This window comes from Benincasa hispida, chromosome 2 (assembly GCF_027475165.1).
Source record: "Benincasa hispida cultivar pf3 chromosome 2, pf3_genome.v1.1, whole genome shotgun sequence".
NCBI lineage: Eukaryota > Viridiplantae > Streptophyta > Magnoliopsida > Cucurbitales > Cucurbitaceae > Benincasa > Benincasa hispida.
In genome coordinates, this window is record NC_143479.1 from 7286246 (window position 1) to 7298223 (window position 11978).

The window sequence follows — 11978 nt, forward strand, 5'->3', positions numbered from 1 at the left end:
ATAATGAATGGTAACGATAATCTAAAATATTATATACAATTGAAATTGAATTGTGAATCATATTATGTATGTCTTTCAATTTTTGTTCATAACTGACATGTCAATTTCCATCTAAAAAAGTCTTCTAAGATTAAAATGAAATTTTTGGAAGTATAAATGCGTATTTGGGAATGATTTTGAAGTTGTTAAAACCACTTTTTTTTAGGTTCAAAATCACTTCAAAACACGTATTTAATTACTTAAAATTAATTTACAATCAAATTTTACTTTTTTAAATGTAATTGTGATTTAATAAAAATGGGTTTCATTAAAAACATGTTTCATAGTGATTTCAAAAATGACAAACATGATTTTAACCATTTTAGAAATATTCTCAAACATACAACAAGAATATATAGTCGAAACTTACTTCGATTTGATATAGATATTGTGTACAATTCAATCAAATATTGGGTGAGATGCCACTTTCATTGCTTGAATATATAATATATGTTTCATTTTAACCTTCGAATTCATTTGGTTACAACAAAACCTTCATTGGTTGAACCAAAATGTTAAAAACTTTTGACTATATGTTTTACTAGAGAAGTTGGTGTACTTAACAACACATTACAATCCAATCCTCTCTTTGCTTATGATATGGAGATCTAAAACTATCTTACCAGAAGACAAATGAATATAGCCAATAAAATTTCAATCTTGATTAATATTATTATCACATCTACCCTTTTAATTAATCACATTGGTCATGCCTTTACATACAATAAATTATCCTTTTTTGACAATTTACATCTTGTTCAATATATAATAATTGATGTTTAATGGTCTGTTTTTAAACGCAAAAGACATTATTATTATTTATTCAAACATATCATGGTCATTAGATATTGATGTTTCGTATACATCTATGGTTTAAATTACACTCATATATTAGATATATCACTTTAGCCTGAATAATTGTAAAGTGGCAAAGGATGTAACTGTTCGTTCAAATAATCTCTATAGTTATTTTGTGATTTTTTAAATCTATGATCTACATCACACTCATACACAAAAAGACATACCACTTTGATTTGAATAGTTATAATTAGAAAATGACACGATTGTTAATTAAAAATGTCTCCATCATTAGATTGTAATGTTTCATATTTATAGTCTAGATTATACTCGTGTGTAACCACCTCGACTTGAATAATTGTGATGAAGGATAAAATAGAGATTATGAAAAATTGTAAAGACAAAATAGGGATGTAAATATTTTCTCCTTATAACCCTTTATATATATATAAATATATATATATAGTAAAGATTAAAAGAATGATGGAATTATTGTTTATATATGTGTGTGAATTTTCGTGCTTAATGTTTATTTTATCCTTAAATTTTTGTTCTTATTTTATTTAAATTTTTAACTTCCAAATATCTTTTTAGCTTTCAAGCTGTCAAGACTTCACATAAAAATACATTTTGGTTCTCGTCACAGATTTTCTTAAAGACTATTACTCCAAAAACTTAATAAAATTATATAATTTTATTTATTTATTCTTAAACTACTCTACAATAAACAAATATTTGAAATTACATGTTGTTAAGTTCAGTGTCAAGCTTTGAAGTGGATTCAAAATTTTGCTAAATAAGGGAGGAAAAGTTAACATCATATATTATAGGGATATTATTTTAAATGAAAAAATTGTTAAAAATATTTATGAATAATAGTAAAATATCACATTTTATCTATGATAAACTACAATAGACACTATCTGTATCTATCATGGTAGACAAAGATAGTAGTCTATTACTGTCTATCATTATCTACCGCAGATAAACAGTACAATTTTGTCATACTTAATAAAGATTTTGGTTCATTATATATGATGCTAAAATGGTTTTTTATGTAAAGTATTATAGATCTTATCATTAATGAAATATAATATAATAACATTTCAAAATTGATAGGTTAAAAGTAAACATCTAAACACTTAAAAAAAACAATAACAAGAATGCACTACAAGAAAAAGGAGCTCCCCCGATGCTTAAATCTGTCGTCGGGAGCTCGGTCGTCGGAAAATAGGTCTCTTCCGACGACATAAGGGCCCATCGGGAGATAGGACCTATCTCCTGACAGTCCCTTAGCATATCAGGAGATAGGACCTATCTCCGGACGGTCCCTTCGCATGTCAGGAGATAGGACCTATCTCCCGACGTAGTGATTTAATCGTCGGGAGTTCCCGTCGATAGCCATCGGGAGATTTAATCTGGTATATACCCAGATCGCAACCTCCCTTCTTCCCCATTAACCCCAATCTGAAAAACTTAGCCTGCCGTCACCTGCCCTGTCGTTCACCTGCCATCGATCCACTCGTCTGCCGTCGTCGCTTGCTGTAATTACCGTCACCATTTGTTGCCATTGCCATTGTCGTTCGCGTCTTTTTGTCGTTGCCTGCCATCACTGTTCACTTCTCTTCGTTTGCCTTGCCGCCCACCGTTCATTTCCTTCATTTCCTTCGCCGTTCATTTCTCTTTGCGTCTCTTCGTCGTTGCCTGCCATCCGCCGTTCATTTCCTTTTGCGTGCCTTCGCTGTTCGTAGATCTTCACCGTTCGTGTGCCGTCCACCGCTTCAGTGTCCTTCGCAAGCTTTCAACAGGTTCGCCCACATCCTTTTCATTTCTTTTCTCTTATTTTGCGAATTCAAGTCATCGTTTCATTTCTCGAATTTGAAATCCGATTACTATTGCTTTCATTTATTATCATTTAGCATCTATCTCTCTTGTTTTTCTTTAAATTAAATCTAATGTTTCTAGCATAGATTTTTTTTTTCATTCCTTGTTGCCCTAATTGAGATTGACTCATTTCATTACGTTACAATTTCTACAATTTGGTGGATTGTATATGTTATTGTGAATTGTGGATGTTACAATTTCTGTAATTTGGTGGATTGAGTCTTTTTTTTGTTTTTTCTTTTAATTCTTAAGGTTAGGGATTTAGTGGCTTGCTTTACTAAAACTAATTAAAAATATATTTCAAATTTACTATGATGCTTGTGTATATGACTAAAACTTCTATTGAAAATTCTATGAACATTTAATCATCATTCTTCTTAAAAGTTATGTCATAGTCTCTGATGAGCATGGATAGGAAACTGATTTTAGAAGTTGATGATTTTCTTGAGTTTTCTTTCTGAAGCTTAAAAGTTTCTTGAGTTCTAATAATTGTATAAAGCAGTTCAATCCGGCTAACCTGAATCAACTATTCAAGGAAGTACTTGTGAAAGACTTGTCCCTCTTTCTTATAGGATATGACAATAGTGTGTTCATTTGTTAAGAGAGTTTAAAGGGATTCTTCTCAAAAGATAAACATGAAGAGGTGGATATTTAAACTAATAACGAGAGGAGTAACTGACGTATGTTATTTAGTTTGTGAGATGTTCAACACATGTATAAGTAAAATGATACATCACATAGCGTTCCCCTCTGTTAACTAACTTAACGAAGGAAAATTCAACTCTATACCCCTAAAAATACTTTGGTTTTCAAACCAAATCAATAACATTATGGGTAAAAAAAAGGGACCCCTTTTACTTATTACTTAATTTTAGACTTAGTTTAGTCTTTAGTCCTTTACAACTAGTACATCACAAAAATTCAAAATTGAAAAGTTTAAGTCCCGTCTAATAACAATTGTATTTAAGAAAGATGCAAATCATGGTAAGAAATATGGAAAAAAATATGCTTCTGAAAAGTGAAAAACATACCATTACATTCCTAAATGCTCATTATTTTTTTAATACAAATTATACTCCACCGATGTTGTGTATACATAAGTCAAATAACCTATTAGAGATTATTTAAATTTTTAAATTCTCCGAATAAACTTGGAATTGTTTATTAAATTAATCAAAATGTATGCTTAATAAAGACTTTATACTTTTTCCTCTAATACATGTTATTGTTTTGGATTATAAGTTGGTCAGAAAATATTTGTTTTTAAGGATGAAAAAAAAAATTGATTAAACTAAGGAATAAGTTATTAGTTGAGTATAGAAAAGAAGTATCCCAGTTTTTAGATGTATATGAGAAGTTTCATGTTTGTCGTGGGGGATGGGTAGAGTTTGATTATACTCGTTTTGCTTGTTTTTTCGTTGAACTTGGGGTTTTTGTGTGCTTATGAATATTTATGAAGTTCGAATGTATTGTGGGGGGTGGGTCGAGTTTGGTTTAGATTTTTTTGGGGAGAAAGTTTGAGTTTTATATGTGTTTGTTCTTGTTTATTAAGTTTGAATATGTTGTAAGGGTGGGTAGAATTCGGTTATAATCATTTTGGAGTTGAACTTGTAGGTTTTCATGTATTTTTTTATGTTTATGAGCGTCGAGAATGTCGTGGGGGGTGGGTAGAGTTTGATTATACTCGTTTTGCTCGTTTTGTCGTTGAACTTGGAGTTTTTGTGTGTTTATGGATGTTTATGAAGTTTGAACATGTTGTAGGGGGTGAGTTGAGTTTGGTTTAGATTGTTTTAGGGAGAAAATTTGAGTTTTATGTGTGTTTGTTCTTGTTTATGAAGTTTGAATATGTTGTGGGGGTGGGTAGAGTCCGATTATAATCGTTTTGGAGTTGAATTTGTAGGTTTTTGTGTTTTTTTTTTTTTTTTTATGTTTATGAGAAGTTTCATGTTTGTCGTGGGAGGTAGGTAGAGTTTGATTATACTCGTTTTGCTCGTTTTGTCGTTGAACTTGGAGTTTTTGTGTGTTTATGAATGTTTATGAAGTCTGAATGTGTTGTAGGGGGTGGATCGAGTTTGATTTAGATTGTTTTGGGGAGAAAGTTTGAGTTTTATGTGTGTTCGTTCTTGTTTATAAAGTTTGAATATGTTGTGGGGGTGGTAGAGTTCGGTTATAATCGTTTTTGAGTTGAACTTGTAGGTTTTCGTGTGTTTTTCTTTATGTTTATGAGCATCAAGAATGTCGTGGGGGTGGGTAGAGTTTGATTATACTCGTTTTGCTCGTTCTGTCGTTGAACTTGGAGTTTTTGTGTGTTTATGAATGTTTATGAAGTTTGAACGTGTTGTGAGGTGTGGGTCGAGTTTGGTTTAGATTGTTTTGGGGAGAAAATTTGAATTGTATGTGTGTTCGTTCTTGTTTATGAAGTTTGAATATGTTGTGGGGGTGGGTAGAGTTCGGTTATAATCATTTTGGAGTTGAATTTGTAGGTTTTTGTGTGTTTCTTGATGTTTATGAGAAGTTTCATGTTTATTGTGGGGGGTGGGTAGAGTTTGATTATACTTGTTTTGCTCGTTTTGTAGTTGAACTTGGAGTTTTTGTGTGTTTATGAATATTTATGAAGTTCGAACGTGTTATGGGGGGTGGGTCAAGTTTGGTTTAGATTGTTTTGGGGAGAAAGATTGAGTTTTATGTGTATTCGTTCATGTTTATGAAGTTTGAATATGTTGTGGGGGTGGGTAGAGTTCGATTATAATCGTTTTGGAGTTGAATTTGTAGGTTTTCGTATGTTTCTTTTTTAATGTTTATGAGCGTCAGGAATGTCGTGGGGGGTGGGTAGAGTTTGATTATACTCGTTTTGCTCGTTCTACCGTTGAACGTGGAGTTTTTGTGTGTTTATGGATGTTTATGAAGTTTGAACGTGTTGGGGGGGGGGGGGTGTTTGTTCGGTTATAATCGTTCTTGTCTATAAAAGATTATGATATTTGAATATTTTTGTTTTATTGGAGGATGTTGTTCGAAACCGGGGTTGAACGATTGTTCAAGATTTTGTGTCCTAGACGTTGTTTTCTTTTCTGTATTTATTGACGTTGTTTTCATTTTATTTCTTCTATGTATTTCTAAAAAAAAAAAAAATTTATTTAGTATCGACTTTGTTTTATTGTAGGATCTTGTAACTTTTCATTTATTTGTTATAGTATGGACTTCATTTTCTTTGTTTTATTTATTATATGAATTTTTTTGAGTTGGTTAATGATGTTTGATCAAATTTAAAAAAATACAAATTATAAATTAAAAAAATTTAAAACCAATATTCAACCAATGAAGAAACTCTCCATGTATATTTTAGCACGTCGGGAGTTTCCGTAACTCCCAACGAATAAAACAGGCCGTCAGGAATTCTAAAACTCATGACGCATAGAACAGCACATCGGGAGTTTCTAGAACTCTCGACACATAGAACAGGTCGTCGGGAGTTGTTCTAGAACTCCTGACGCATAAAATAAGGCGAGAACTCCTGACGCCATATATTATGCGTTGGGAGTTCTAGGAACTCCTAACACTCTATTCTATATATCGGGAGTTCTAGAACAACTACCAACGGCCTGTTCTATGCGTATCTCCTGAGGATTTTTCTCGATCAAACTCCTAAAGATCCATCTGTCGTCGGGAGAGGATCTCTCGACGCAGTTTCCACCTTTTTCCGACGATTTGGGACGTCGAGAGAAGTGCGATTTCTTGTAGTGATGGATAGGATTAAAACATGATAAAACCATGGGAATTAAGGTAAGCATTACATAAGATCCCCAATACCTTTCTCTTTCTTTATGATGGTTTATAACTAAAGTAATTTGAAACAATTCTGGTCTTGTCAAAGAAATTATATCCCAAGTTAGGCAATGTTTGAAACAACCCAATATTATTCAATCTGTAACAACAATTAATTTAAAAGAAAATCAGAAGAGATAATGTTAATTATATAATATGCTTCAAAGAAAAGTTGACTGTTGCCTAATTTTAATATATCTTCCTTTTTGTAAGCTTTATTTTACCCAACCACCTTCTGCCATTTGTTTGTTCCCTTCCAAGTTTGCATGCTTGAAAACCATCAAACATGTGCCAGCCTTAACTTTGTCTTATAAAATCATTATTTCCTTTTGCTAAATGATGTGCCTTTGTTTCTTTTTCCTTTATCTTAATTCAAATTGAATAAGCTTAAGTGATAGTGAAAGGAACAAAATTATTTTACAAGATTTCATACAAATGATATGATGATAGAATAGTCCACATGATATTATTGGAGTGAAAGAGAGAATCTAGTGGGCTGTTTCCATATAATAAAAATACTAGAAATATATGTTAAAGATAAATGAAAAATAACTCTTTGGGAGGAGATGTTGCAAACAAATTTCAAGCTTTAAATAATTTTAAAAGAAAAACTAAATTATTTCAATAGTACCTCATGTTGTTAACATTGAAAAACAAGGTGGAAGCAACTCAATCAAGATGAATATCCTGCATAGAAAACTCGTACCAGTATATGGGGTTGTGCCTACATACGTATCGAAGCTTTAAATTAGTATTTAGACAATGGATGGTGGACAACACAAAGATAGTGTAGCGACACAAAAATAGTACGCAAGTCATCCAGTTGATTAGGGTGGATGTTTTTCTCTCCACATAACTGATGACACTCCAAATTATTAGATATCACAATGAAACAAAATCATACTTTAAAAAAATATTGTTTAGATTTAATAATCAACTATGTATATATAATATATGAAATAAGCTTATCTTTATATCATGCTACAATTTTCAATTTCATAAAATGGATCATATGATATCCTACCCATTGTATTTATTCTAAGCAAAAAATATTTACTTTTTAACCATCCACATTCAATTCAACAGAAGCCTTGCATGAAGAACATTATTCATCCATTCAAATTTATCAAAGGTTCAATATGAACTCCCCATATATATATTAAAATAAAAAATGGGATAGCTTAGGGTTGAGAAGATATGGTCCAAACCTAATTAAGGGATTTACCTTTTAACCTAAACCCTAATATTTTAATTGTTAAAAAGGAAAATCGTGGAAAAAGATGGCGTTGCCACATAGTTAACTTTGAAACACCTTGATTGGGCCAAAAAGTAGGTCGGTCAACGGTGGAGTGTGGTAGATCGGAACTTTGACCTTCAAATTTTCTCTAACATGCAATGCATTCCCCACTCGTGCACACGAGATTTGATCGACACTCTCCCTTCCTCCCTCAATTTTTGTCTAATTTTGTACCTTTTTTTTCATATAAACTACCATGAAATTATCTATGGAAATTTGACCCTCTAATTTTTTTAAAAATAGTACATATATATTGGTGCAGGTATCTCATCTTAGGCCCCTCATCGCTATTTAGACCCTCTCCTCTAATTCGAACACGTTACTAGAGCTGATCTACAAGAATATTCATACTGGTGTGATGTCAAATGAAGTATACACTAATGTCTAAGTATATGAAGTATTTAATTCGGCTAAGTATAGAGAGAATTGCTTACCATTTGACGAGACTGATGGTGGGAGACTATTTATAAACCTCATCCTCTAACTCTCTCTTAGTTTATGTGCAATATTAGCGGTGTTAAAGCAAGTGTGCCCTCAAAGGTGTAGAATGCTAATGGCGAGCTCAGTTTGACCATTTCTCTTTTGGTGAAATAGGACGAATTTGGCTTATCTACTCGATACTCGAGGGTTTGACTTTCCCTCTTGAGACATGCAGACCTCATAAAATTTTAAGTAATTTTAAAAGTGATAAAAATAGTGAAATTTAATGAATTATAATTCTTTTAACAATTTTTAATTTATTAACATAAATTAAAACCAAATTCAAAATTTAAAAGACTAGATGTATAACATTTTGAAAATTAAGGACTAAATAAAAATTAGACCAAAACCTAGAGTCCAATCAAGTTTTTTTTTTCTAAAATTTAAGTAATACTTAACATTATATGTATAAGAAACTAACTTGGCTCATGTTGAAGTTACAGGATATGGATTCGAATCTCTACGGTATTTAAAAAAAAGAGTTTAAATTTTCTAAAGAAAAATAAGATAATAATATAAAAGGAATTTATATTTTCTTAAAAATAATAAGCCTTAGTTTAAATTTTGTCACCCCAACAAAAATTTCAACCTAAATTTTTCCACTAAAGACTCAACAACATTCTATTGAAAAGAACAGTAAAAAGATCCAAAAGTACACTTTATTATATATTTATTTTTCTCAATCCTTTTAATTTTCATACTTTTAAATCTATGTAATAAATCATAATACTTTTATTGATGATATTTCTGCATAGTTAACTTTATTGATATGGAGAGATATTTTAAAAGAAAATTAACAATAGAGACCATAAAGTCATCATCTTCAAAAAGAAAATACACCTCTGATTTTGATAAAACTTATATAGAAATCAATTTAGGAGAACTATTTGCAGATCCTAATCTAAGAACTAAAAGTTCTAAATATAATGATAATATTTAAGATCGAGTTCGTAGAGCATACTTAAAACAAGGCCTTTGTTAGCCTTAGAATCATATTTTTCCATTTACGAAATTTGGATCGATTTCAAGACATAAAAATTTGTGGAGGACAGTTATAATTTGTACTAAATTAGTTTACTTTTCAAGCTATGAATATCTTTCATTGCATTTCTTTACCGTTTTTGAATTACATAGTGTCTCTATACAAAATTTCTGGCTCCCGATAACAATAATCTAATAAAATTTCCATTAAATTGATAAGTCATAGTTACTATTCAATTTTTTTAATTAAAAGTTAATTGATATCTGGCATTTGAAACTTAAATATTATTATTTTGAAAAATCAAACAAATTTTTTTTGACCTTTTTACTTTTAATTATTTAGTAAACTTAATATAAAAATCAGAGCGTGTGCTTGGAAAATGATATTTGACTTTGTGTTTATGATTTATATCCATAATGCTTAAATTCAATTTGTCAGAGAAATGAACACCTATTTGTTTGACATTTACACCCAATAATTAATAATCAAAAGATTTATAAACATTCACACATCTACATGAACTTCGATAATTATTGATCCTTTTATTGTTTTGTCGAAAAACAAAGTAATTCAAATGTTTCTTTTTATTTCAACAAAATAGGGCAGAGAAATTTTAACGGGTTAATTTCACAAATAATACAGTTTTTTTTTTTTTAAAAAAAAGACCAAAATAGGATAGTGTGAAACCTTTTTCTAAAAATAATATGATAATAGAAAAATATGTCTTAGGAAGAGATGAAAAGTATTAACAAAAACAAGTGAGAAAATCATGTAGATGGTTCACGATTTTGTTCAATTTAAATTTGGTCAAATGTCATCCATTGTCGTTACCAAACCCTAATTTTAATTCATTTCTTTCATATTTATTTTTATAATCTTTATTTTTATACATATTAAAAAACAAAAGTGATAATAGAGGTACTGAGATTACAGAGATTCACAATTGAGGATTTAACATTAACAATATCAGCAAAATGAATGATGAAAGTGGTGAGAAATTGCCGTGACTTGAGGAAAATTAACTTGTGGGATTGCTATCAAATTGGTCGCAATGTTGTTCTATGGAGGGTTTTCTCACGGCCATCTCTGAGGGAGATAGTGCAATCCAATTCTCTTCCTATCCATTTTGTTGTATGAATACACGTTTTTTGAAATTGTGTAGGCGGCCTACGATTTTACAACCTACTTTTGTTAATTATTTTCTTTTCACTCTATTTTTGTCATTATTAATTAAAATAATTCGTTTTTTAAAAAAAAAAATTAATTTTAACACATGTGACTTTTTAATCTATAATTTCACTTTTTATTTTTTGAAATAGTTTGACACGTTCTATAATTATATTTTTAAAAAGATATATTAAGTAATTTTATCTAAAAAATCTATGTCTTCAAGTTATAATTTCTTTGCACAATATGTGACTCAATAATTAAAGGATACATCATTTACTTTAGTCTAATTTTTATTTTAGTAAAACAAACGAGGTTTGTTGGATGATTTAAACACGGTCCCACCATAATTGTTTTTTAATTATAAAAAAATCATAAAAATATGTGGATGGTTTGAATAAATATTTTTGTACTTTCCTATAAATCATATAAAGTTTGAAATTTAGCTATCATATAGTTTTCCTTTAATTGCAACGAGTTAAGTTGATTTTCAATTGGCTAAACTTCATCCTATCTATTAACCTAGGGGCCGCCTATCCTATAGATCATTGAAACAGCATCTTCCTTAATAATACCCTTAATTCCACCGATTTTATTTATTAAATTTTTTATTACCCATAAAACTCTTATAATGGTATGATTAGGCATAGTTTTAAGTGGGTCTCTACTATTTTAAAATTTTAAAATTAGCTCAAAACATCACTAATCGTTTATTGTCATTACCATATTGATACATTCCATTTAATGTGAAAAGAAACAAACTTTTTTTTTAATTTAGCTAATTGTATTAGTTGAAAGTCTAGGGCTAAGCAGAAATAAAAGAATATAGGTGAATTTTTTTGGGTGAATAAAATACAATTCAAGGATGACTTGTGAGCTTTATTTAAACCATAGTAATTAAAGTAAAGCTTGAAAAGCAAAAAAACCAAAGTGAAGCTAAGCTTAGATCATAGAGATTAAGTTTAAATTTTTAATGATATGAAATCAATTAAATGATGCTATATCAAATCATAGGGATCAATTTTTCTTTTTTTTCAATTTGAACTAATTGTTTAATATTTTAAAATTTGCTACCATCATAAAAGCCAAACCCATCAATTCAAAATCTCGAGAGAAATTCTAGAACTATCATGATATAGAGAATTTTTCATACTTCCTCCATCAATTATTTATCATAACAATAGCATTAAAAAATAATATAGAATCAAAAGATAAATTGATATATCATTTAAAAATCCGTCAATAAAAGTAGGATAAAACTAGATATTTCACCGCAAATCTCTTTTACTTCCTCATGTTCTAATCTAATAAGTAGGTCAACTTTTAAAAAAAAAAATCAAATATTGCTTTGCATTTTAAGCTTAAATTAACCATTCAAGAGAAAATAGAAATTACCGATATGTCCTTTTGAGATGAGCTGTCTTTAGGAAGAGAAAAAAACAATTAGGACAAAAATAATGAATAAAATTATTAACAAGGAGTGAGTTGTCTTTTTTTTCTTAGTCAAAT